Source organism: Esox lucius, chromosome 7 (genome assembly GCF_011004845.1).
Source record: "Esox lucius isolate fEsoLuc1 chromosome 7, fEsoLuc1.pri, whole genome shotgun sequence".
NCBI lineage: Eukaryota > Metazoa > Chordata > Actinopteri > Esociformes > Esocidae > Esox > Esox lucius.
The window spans coordinates 8,557,738-8,568,888 of record NC_047575.1 but is presented as its reverse complement, the minus strand read 5'-3'; the positions used below and the strand labels follow the sequence as shown (position 1 = coordinate 8,568,888).

The window sequence follows — 11,151 nt, the reverse complement described above, 5'->3', positions numbered from 1 at the left end:
GCTATTTGAGCTATGCTGGATTAACCACTGCTAGTTAACAAAGTTTTGCTAGCTAGTAGTTTGCTAGTAGCTAGTAGTCAGTGTTTACGCGCTAGATCTATGTGCACGCGCTATGAGTAGATTGGCCAGGTGTATTTAGTTGGTAATTCGACACTACAGAACGCAATGTTTGATGGGATAAGTAGTTAATTTCCCCACTCATTCTCCGAAAGGTACACAGTCTTTTCCCAATATATCAACATTTTGTGATAGTGATTTCTGAGCTTTGAAGGTGTACAACTCCGTTGTGTAAAATGTAAGGAAAAACAGAATGCAATGATGTGCAAATCATTTAAACCCTATATTCAATAGGAAATAGTACAAAGACAACATATCAAATGTTGAACCTGAGACAATTTATTATTTCTTTAAAAATATATGCCCACTTTGAATATGATGCAAGCAACACATTTGAAAAAAGCTGGGACAGGGACAACAAAAGACTGGAAAACTTGTGTAACGCAAAAATAACCTGGTGGAAAATCTCAACTAAATAGGTTATTTGGCAACAGGTCAGTAACATGATTGGATATAAAAAGAACATCCCAGAGATGATGAGTCTTTCCAAAGTAAATATGGGGAGGGGTTCACCACTCGGTGAATGACCACGTAGGCAAATTGTGCAACAATTTAAGAATAATTTTTCTCAATGTAAAATTCAGTTTGGGGATCCCATTATCTACAAAAGCCAGCATCCGTGATGATATGGGAGTGCACTTATTACAACAACATGGCTCTGTAGTAAAAGATTGGTGCTAAATAAGCCTGCAGTCCAGACCTGTCACCCATTGAAAACATTTGGTGCATTATGAAATGTAAAATACGACAAAGGAGACCCTGAACTGTTGAGCAGCTGCAATCCTTTATCAAGCAAAAATGGGAAAACATTTAACTTTCAACACTACAGCAATTGGTCTCCTCAGTTCCCAAATGCTTGCTGAGTATTGTTAAAAGAAGAGGCGATGCAACACAGTGGTAAACATGCCCCTGTCCCAACTTTATTGTACCATGTTGCTGGCATCAAATTCAAAATGGGCATGCATTTTTCCAAACACAATGACATTTGATATGTTGTCTTAGTACTATTTACAATTACATTTGTAAATATTTGTAAATCATTGCATTCTCTTTTTATTTGTATTTTACGCAGTGTCCCAACTTTTTTGGAAACAGGTTGTATTTCATTGGAAGGAATGGCCTGTATGTCTGACCGGAACTATCACAATGGCCTATCACAATGGCCTGTATATATATAAAAAATGCTTCATGAACTTAGTTTTACCCAATCAGAAACACAAATATCAACATGTTATAATCATGTTATAAAATTTATGTTAACTGAGTAAATGTAGATATTATGACCTCAAAGCATGTTAAAAATTTACTTTTTAATACAATATATTGTCAGTAACTGCATCAATCCTTGCATTGTCTGTCTTTTATTTGGTTCCTTAACCTAATTAAATTTGAAACGTCTCTATCGTGTATCGTATTACCTGCTAGCAAGTAGACAGACTTCTATTACGCCCCCTAGCGAGCATCTGATACCTCGAGTCTGAGAAGGCGACCAGGAGAAGGAGGGAGGCGAGTCAGTCCTCTCATGTTTCTCTCCTCCTAGGAACAATCTGAACCGGGACGCCCAAATTCTGTTAAACCTACGTACTGTTTCAAGCTAAACTTCAAAGCCAGGTTCTATACACCAACTGTGGATCCTGTCGACACAACAATCAAGAGGGTAAGTTGCTAAATTGTTACATGTTTTTTGTCTTAAAGCGTGCATTAGGGAATTTCCGGGGAACGCTAGCCTGTGAAAGTCCCCCTTTCCCTTTTCTCCAAATTCGACTGTTGTGAGTGAGTGCCGTCAGGCTAACTAGTTAATAACACAGTCAAACCAGGGCATACAGTTGCTAGTTAGAAATGTATCTTAAATGTGCGTGTGTGACAACGTTTGCCTGCGACATAGTTATCTTTATAACAAAAAAAGCAAGCTATAGCTAGCTAGCTATACACTATGATTTATTATCCTGGTAAACTGCCATGCTAATGAAAGCTAACGTTATTTGGCTAGCTTGTTAGCCTTATCTGGTAACGTTAGCTTCACACTGACTCGGCTAGACTGCTATATAGCCAACTACCGTTAACCATGAGTTGAAAAAACATTGTCATCTTTTTTTCGGGGTATCTATGATCCTAACACTAGCCAGACAGGTAGTTGCATTTATGTACATATCGTTACTATAGGCAGCTTTTGTATCCATTCACGTCTGTGCTATGGTCCATATACATTTGTTAAGAGAAGTGCTCAATTGAATTATCTTGTTATCTTTTTAATTTTTAGAAGACTCAGGTAATATAAAACATTCTACAGTACAACGCATGGATAACTATGCTGAATGTATTTAAATGCGTCTTCTTAAGATAGTGCTTAAATGCAGCCAGACTTGTTAACGTATTACATTTTGCGAGGGAGTGATTGTGGCAACCCTAAAGATGTGAAGGAACCTACACATGTCGTGTTCTGTTATAGTAGCTGACTTAGTCGTAACCGCTACGTTACTAAGTTATACACACAGCATGAGCATTTAAATAGACGTGTAGACATTTACAAATACTTTTTTTTGATGGCTTGCTGTCTGTGTTGAAGTTATGTTGAGTTGACTGTTGTGCATTGCCCTTTCAACTCAACTCAGTTTGCGATAGATATAGGTTCAAGGTCGGTCCTGTCCTTTTTTGCCTCCAAACAGCCTAATCTGGCTATAGTTTTTTTGCACAAATATTCACGAAGGACCTAGAATATGGTTTTGCCCACACAGCCCCTCTTAGGATTTTGCAGAGCAAATTTTGGAAATACTTTATTCCTTATCTATGGCTAATTGAAATGTTCTTACTACTTTATTTGTTGGTCAGTCCATTATCTAATTTGGGCATATTGCTTTCTGTCACTACTTTTCATTGGTATAACTTAATGTAGCTGTATTTTGGATTGGTTTTCAAACCTTGTGTCTATATTATTTATATATATATATATATATATATATTTATTTGTGTTTAAACTTCAGAATGTTTAATTTACTTTCAGACTGACCTACAGATCCTTTAGCTTACACAATATGTTTTCTTTACTGATGCCACAAATACAACACAGAACATTTTCGTTCAGTGTCAGGTATGGTCCAGTGCGTTCAAAAATGTTATTGTCCTGCTTACTAATGAAATTTCCAAAGGAGGTTATTCCCAAAAATATGATAATGTCCGTTCTATGAACAATACTGTTCGGAAAACCGCTGTCTGCAATTTCAGCATATTCAGGGGGGTGGACATGTTACATTACTTTGGTGTTTCACAACTGATCTTATTGTAATAGTCCAATTACTGTTCATCTTGATAAGAGATGGGTTCTGGAAGATACCATCACTATGTATGTAAATATCGTGCCACATGGTCTATATGTGCCACAGGAGGCTCAAGTAATTAATGATGAAAAAATATATAGATATTATTTGAGTTTCCTTTATTTAATATTCGCATTTGTTAGACTCATTGTAAAATTACAATTACAAGGACTGGCTGGGGTTGGTTAAGTTTCTTTTAGCATAGAATAAGACCCAGTGAACCTTTCATTCCTTGGACCTCGAGACTAAACCTCCCTTAGCGAGCACTTGCTGTGTTACTCCACAGGGTGCTTCTCTCCTTTTATAGCAGGTCTCTTCACCACCAGCACTTAGACAAATGAATCAGACAGTGCTTATAGCCCTTTCCCCCAGAATATTGAATCCCCCATGGGAGATTACTGTCATTTTTAGAATGTTGTTGATTTACGAATTAACATTGCAGTGCATTTATTTGCTTTTGATGTTACGTAAGTTTATGCACGAGTGGCATTACCTTCATTAAATCAGTTCTACTTCAGGATTGAACTGTTAGTTAGTCTTACATAATGGTCAAGGGCTTTTGACTTTTTATTTAGCAGATTTATATAGAGGTACATTTAATCTGTCTGCCTTAACTTTTACATGGCATAGTTTTACACAGTGGTACTGGTCATTAACAAGTATTTTAAGACATTGCAAACTTCTGTGTGGATTTGGTATTATATTAGATTAAACAGATGTTGTGTTCCAGTTTTTGCATTAGCCTATGACTTTTCTGAACCCCCAGGTCCACGATTTATGCTGCCCTTCACAAGGCACTTTGATTGCCTGACATGAAACGCCAACATTAATGAATTGTTTGCCTGTGATGAAACCGTCATTGTATGGCAAGAGTCGGCCAACATTCTGCAACCACACATCACTATGCTGTGGGGCTGGTGAGCATATGTAACTGCAGCAGCCGGAGGTTGCAGGTCTGTAGTTAATGATTGGCCACATAGTCTGGCATACAGTTGTTACAGAGAGGGCTTGCTAATGGCATGATCATCCTTTTCATCATAGTTATCAGGGCTCATCTCTGCTAGTGTTCCCCTCTTCATCCAGGGCAAATGGAGATCAATAATATCATTCATCAATTTCACTTATCGAAGTTTAGCAAACGAACTGCTTCACTTAGGTGATGGATTGTACAGATTGTAATGGATAGTAAATAATTTGGAAGACACTCTCCTTAAGCCACCATTAGTGTCTGTTTGGCCGCCAGCAATTATGTTTCTGCGCACCTTGTGGTTGTGTGATCTGTGTAATGGACTTTCAGTGAAATGAAGACCGGCTGTTTTTTGCACAGTAATCTTTTAATATATTTTATGGCCCAGACAGTAGATTTTAGTGTACTTGAATTATCCCTCTGAGCTTTGAAATGCTCTTAAAAAGCCCACTTTTTGCGGCTGTTATCAAGATCATCCTCCACTTGTGCAATATCCATTAGTACATACCAATAAACCGTTAACAGAGATGATTATGTAAGAGTGTAGTGCAGATTGATATGATTGTCATCCCCCTGTTCCTATGATAGGCGCTGGGTCAGTGTCATGCTACAATACTGTTTCATCAAGTTCTAATCTACTTAAAGGCCCAATGCATGACAAATAAAAAAATCTTGATTATATTTCCACATTAGGTTAACATTTTCTAAATTATAATCTTTTGGCATTTTTTTTGTCACAAATACCATCTTATTGTAATGGATCAACTCTTCCAGTAAGTATTAAATAGGTAAGATAGTCATCCATTGGGTATCACAAAAAATATGAAAACATTTTCAAATTTAATGTATTTCAAATTATCCTGTTCTCTGCTTATTCAGTTACAAAACTTCCTTTAAGAAAATGGGAAATTTACATTGTGGATGTTTTTTTTGCCTAACTGTATAAATGAAACTCCTGTCAAACGCTGTGACAGCGATATGACACAGAGCTCTACAGTAGGAATGCCATAACAGAATTTTGAACTTTGATACGACAACAGGGAAATGTTTCTATACCATGGCACTGGTCTTATCAGTAGAGTATTTTTTTAAATGACCAATTACTGTTTATTTCTTTTTAGGGAACATTCATTTTAATTTTTTTTATAGAATCAAAAAATACATTAAACTTTGGCCTCAAGTGACACCTTTTATTTCACTACTTAAAGGAGTACTTTACCCCCAGGGGACCATAAATGGTGGGCATCATGTCTGACAGATTTCTAGGGCAGTGGGATTTGTTTCACACCTATTGGCCAGAAGGAGCAAGGTTTGTTTTTTGTGCACCTAGAAGCCACTGTATGGAAGGGTGTACATTTTAATGTACATTTTATATGTAGCCTCAGGTTGTACTTGATTCAAAGAGCCATCGGATTTCTTTCAGCATAGTTCCTATCAGCAGATGTATTGATGAATGTGCCATGTGTCAAAAAAAAATCCTCTTCAGAGACTGGATATTTTTGGGATTTTCATGCCAGGTGAAATTAGTTAAAATACAGATATGTATTTATTGTATTTGTATTATTCATAAATATGTATTTATTAATAACTGTTTAACAAAACCAAAGCAGCAAAATAGTACAGTGGATATAAAAAGTCTACACACCCCTGGCAAAATGCCAGGTTGTTTTGTTGTGAACGAATGAGACAAAGATAAATCATTTCAGAACCTTTTGCACTTTTAAAGTGACCTATAATGTGAACAATTGAATTGAAAAACAAACTTAAATCTTCGAGGGGGGAAATTGAAAAATTAAAACCTTACAATAACCTGGTTGCATAAGTGTGCACACCCTCTTATAACTAGCGCCCGTTAGAAAGCTGGAGATGAAAAGGAAGTTCACCTTTCAGCCCGACAACGACCCAAAGCACACATCCAAAACCACAAAAGCATGGCTTCACCAGAAGAAGATTAAAGTTTTGGAATGGCCCAGCCAGAGCCCAGACCTAAATCCAATTAAACATGTGTGGAGTGATCTGAAGAGGGCTGTGCACTGGAGATGTCCCCGCAATCTGACAGATTTGGAGAGCTTTTGCAAAGAAGAGTGGGCAAATATTGCCACGTCAAGATGTGCTATGCTAATAGACTCCTACCCAAAAAAACTGACTGCTGTAATAAAATCAAAAGGTGCTTCAACAAAGTATTAGTTTAAGGGTGTGCGTACTTATGAGTTTTTATTTTTCCCCCTCAAAGATGTAAATGTGATTGGTTAATTCTGAACACAGCCATATCCCCAGTTATAGAAATGAAAAGCTCTCCAGTTATAGAAACGAAAAGCTCTCCAGTTATAGAAATGAAAAGCTCTCCAGTTATAGAAACGAGGTAAACGCAAATGTGGTGTTTACCATCTGTTGTAGTTGCTTATGGGTGCATTACTGACAGTGGCACCATGCATATGAAAGGCGATGGAGCATTTTTCTAAATTGTCTTATTACTGCATATAGGCACACCATATAGGCATGATCAATCTTAGTGTTTGAGAAATAACTATTGTTTAAAAAGTGCCTTTCATGTTCTAAAAATGATCATATTCAAAGTATTGGTTCTCGTGACATTCTTACTCTGCAGTGGACTTAAAAAATTAAGTGCTCATGCAGGTTTCAACCTGAAATGCTAACATGCTATTTCATCATTACCGTGCGCAACTTAAACTAAAAGCACACTGTGGAAACAAAGCATGAACCTGCTCTCGTTGCACATGATTCATTGATATCACCCCAGCTGTGGTAGTGTCATGTAATGTATATTTAAATGTATTTTAATAACAAATGACAAAAATAATTATGGTAGTAAATAGAACATGCTCTTTCTGTAATTGTACATTATAAAATGCCTTTATATAAATGTAGTAAATAAGGTTTTATACTTCAACACGATTGCGAATGAAAATATTCTGAAAATACAACAACAGGATACGACAATAGGACACAAGGACACTAAATATTGTAAAAATTACTGGAGCATATTGGACACCTATTCAGATGAAAGCACAATCAGTCTGAAATAATTGGCCACATTTTTGGCCAGGTCCCTCTTGAAAAAACTGATTTTTAATCTCAGTGAGTCTCAAGCTGATTAAATGAAGTTAAATGTGGGCTTTAATTATTGAACTGCTGAGGTTCTGAAGCATGACTGGTGTTGTTCATTAAGCCATCCATTGCTGTTTAGTTCTTTGTTCCCATTATGCCACGTTTCTCAAACTAGGTGTTATGACCCCAAGTGTGGTCATCTGATTTCAAAATGAGGTTGTGAGAGACAATGCTTTTTACATAGAACTGTGGTTAAGCCTATTCATGATAAGACACTCTGGAACGTGTCAGTGTGTTTTTCTGTCTTTTATTATCTTTTCTGTGAAGCTATAGTGCTAGTCAAAACAAGCTCTGTCCGTCCATCCATCTTTTTTTCCCGTTATTACTATCTTCGGGGTTCTTTAAGAACCCCCTCAGAACAGAGTGAACAGGAACAAGCAGTAAAGCCGACTGGGGAACATTATCATTAATTATATTCTTTCTATACAGAAGATCTTACAAAATGTTTGCCTGCTGTTTTTACTTACCCAGTCGGATTTACTGTCTGATCCATATTCAGATTGATATATATTATTATGAAAAAATGTAGTGCACTGTAAATGGCTCCAGTCAAGTGATTACAAATTTGTTGTTAAATAGGCAGCATCACTTTGTTTTTTAAGTGTTAGGTTTTGTAAATTAGCCAGAATGTATGGTGAATATAACTTAGGATCTTTTCACCTCTTTTCCGCAGAGCATTCTACTTGGTAGTTGTTTCACAATTTCTACTGGTTAGCCTTTGGTCCATGATGGGGAAAAGTCCTGATCAGATGAAATACTTGATATTCTGACATTGGCTTTGTCTGTGGACCAAATATTTGTCAGTATACTGTCATGCAATACTCACAGATGCCTAAATCAATTCCATATTTTGCTTCTTGTTAAACCAAAGCGGCTGATCAGAATTCCACGTAATGAAATGGCACAAACTTAAACGTCTAACAACTACTTGTGATGAATAGTAACTGTGGGAAGAAGGGTTGCTCATTCCTGCCTGTGGCTGTTGGTAACAAGAAGTAAAGGGATCGACCCACAATGCCTCTAGTCCTGTGAGCCTGGTCCTCCCCAGTCCCAACGCTTCCATACAGTGCCCCTCTCCAGCTCTCATTCTGTTCGACACGGAGGAAAGAGTAATTAATCTCCAGGAGGAGCGTGCCAAATCTGGGGACTGCATAACAATTTGTCTTCTTCGCAGGGGCACTGCCAAGTTCTGCCTGGCCCATTCCCTCTCTCCACCCTCCTTGCTGGAACCGATACTGAGCAAGCTGTCACTTTGCCTCTCTGTCAACACAGGGATATTTGTGTTCGACTCGCCTAAGTATCAACTCCTTCTCATTCACGGTAGAATACATAAGCAGCTGGCCTCTTATCTCTGGGCTCAGCTAGCCGCTTCAGTTCATTAATAACGTGCATGTGTTGTTCTGAAAGTGTGTAAAGGTCTAAGATCAGACAGTTAAAGATAACAATGTGATGAAGATTAGTCTAAATGCTTTAAAGTTAGGTATGGGGCCTAGTTCACTTGTAGTTTGGTGAGACGTAAGTCTAGCCTCTGTTGTGGAAACCCTCCATGTCAGATATTCTGTGTTCAAAGTCTTTTGTGTGTGTGTGTGTGTGTGATAGAGAGAGAGGAGCCAACTAGCTGATTTATTTGAGATGCCTGGGTTTACTCTGTTTAGCCATCTTGTCTTAGGCTAATGAATATCCAGGTGTCATTGCTGCTATTCTAAACTACACTAATGTAATTTCTTTGGCAGAGAGCAGCTTTCTAGCTTTACACTACTGGATTATTTTGACTGTTTAAAATGAATTAAGGATTTACTGAAAGCAGAGTGGAAAAAAAATGCAGGCAGCCAGTCAAGTCTTTGAATTCAGTTTGTGGTATGATGGCAAAGATGGGGGCTCTAAATGCTGAATGTGCTACTGTTTCAAACTCACAAGTGTCCTATTCGTTGGTGGAGACTATAGTTAATGGATTTTGTTGGCAGTATGTTTCTTCCTTTTATGCAGTGACGTTGTGCCTGTCTTGTCCAGATAGATTTTATTGGGATATATCAGAGAAGTTTCCCGCCAACCAACCAATCTGTGAGTCGCCGAGTCTGATTTGGCTGAAGAAATTCTCTGCATTTCCTGACAGATGGGCAGCATTTGGGGAAACAACTGCTCATATTTTTCCCTTCTCCTATCCACATTTCTGTTGTCGTTGTGTTTGTTGTCGTCACGATTGACGTGATTAGCGTTGTTGACAAAGTAAAGAGCCTCTGACACATGAGCCACCGGGTTTTGGTCTGTGCCGAATTAGCAAAACCCTACGATTAGCGATTGTAGCACAGCATTTAGGCTACACTGACTGTTGTTTACTCAATTGGCTGTTGCCATCTGGCACACCAGGTTGCAACAACTTTCATCTGAACAAGAATGCTCTCAGAAACCCACTTTTTTCTTTGTCTTCAATGCACGCTGTCTTGATACCAATGTAAATTGGCGCCCTATACGGCAAATCTAAATAGCAACAACCTGCATTTACTGGCACGTCAATGGCCACAATCATGTACGTACAAATATGCCAATAGACCCTGTTATTTGCCGACACGTCAACAGCAACAACTGTCTGTTGCTACCACGTCAAATCCACTGGTCTGAATAATACTTCAGGGCCCAAAATACACCTGTTAGCTTCCCGGCCATTGCCCAGGCCAGCAGGAAAAATGACACATGAATAACACTGAGCATAATCTGAGTATGATCCCATAATCCGATGTGCATGAGCCGTGTTCCTCTACCATTGCAGGTGGCCTCTGCTGCCAACGTCTGTATTAACCCTGAATCTGTAATTACACGGATACAGATAAGCACATCTCCATGCAGCCGGCGGGAATGTTTGACTATGTAAACATCATGCACCCCCACCACCCACGGTGATATACCATACCGCAGGTATCTGCCATTCCTTTCACTGTCAGTCAGCCGTGAAACAGCGGGCGTCTGTTGCCAGTTCATTTCCCCCAAGGTGAGATTGGCGTGATGTGGCTGGTGTGCAGTGGCATTGTATTGGTTTGCTGTGTGATCTCACTGTTCTGGGATATTACAGTTTTATTTGGAGCACGGTATCTATTCCACTCACCAATATTAAAGATGCATGTCTCTGCAGTATGGTACGCTTGATATTAAATGACCTGGGATTACGGTTTTACTTTTCACGTGTCAGCTTCCACTCGTTTCCCCCCAAGCCAGGTCAGGCTTCTGCATCTCTCCTTTTCCTGAGTTTCTAGCTGTCACAGCGGGTAACTTTTCCAACTTTATCATTCTTTTAGCAGTCAGGGAAATGGGTCTTTCGAAACGTGAATAATCGATGAGGGTTATTCAGTCAGAGGTTGTAGGCCCGGTCTCTCCTAGCAGAATACAGTTTTCCCCACACGGCCTGGAGCTGCCTGCCATCCGTTTACAGTCTCGCGGGGGCTCAGGTGCAATCATTCACTCTGTTGGTATGCAGCCCCGTCCACGGCAGCAAATGGATTTCTTTATTGGGAGGGAAATTGAAAGTTGCCATGCGTACTTTTTGCTATGTGCACTTGCTTTGCGTCGTAACAAGCATTTCAACTCCAGTGGCCAGGACAACGTTTACATCCCTAATGATGAGCCAGTCAG

General features: G+C 38.9%; 1 protein-coding gene across 1 annotated transcript in view; it reads left to right on the top strand.

Moving 5' to 3' along the window:
* The first annotated feature begins 1,635 nt into the window (after positions 1-1,635).
* ndst1b (N-deacetylase/N-sulfotransferase (heparan glucosaminyl) 1b) overlaps positions 1,636-11,151 on the top strand; it is a 97,901-nt gene continuing 88,385 nt past the window's right edge. Inside the window, exon 1 of the mRNA XM_029120870.2 lies at positions 1,636-1,774. The gene's annotated coding sequence lies outside the window, so the exon portion shown is untranslated. The remainder of the gene's footprint in view (positions 1,775-11,151) is intronic.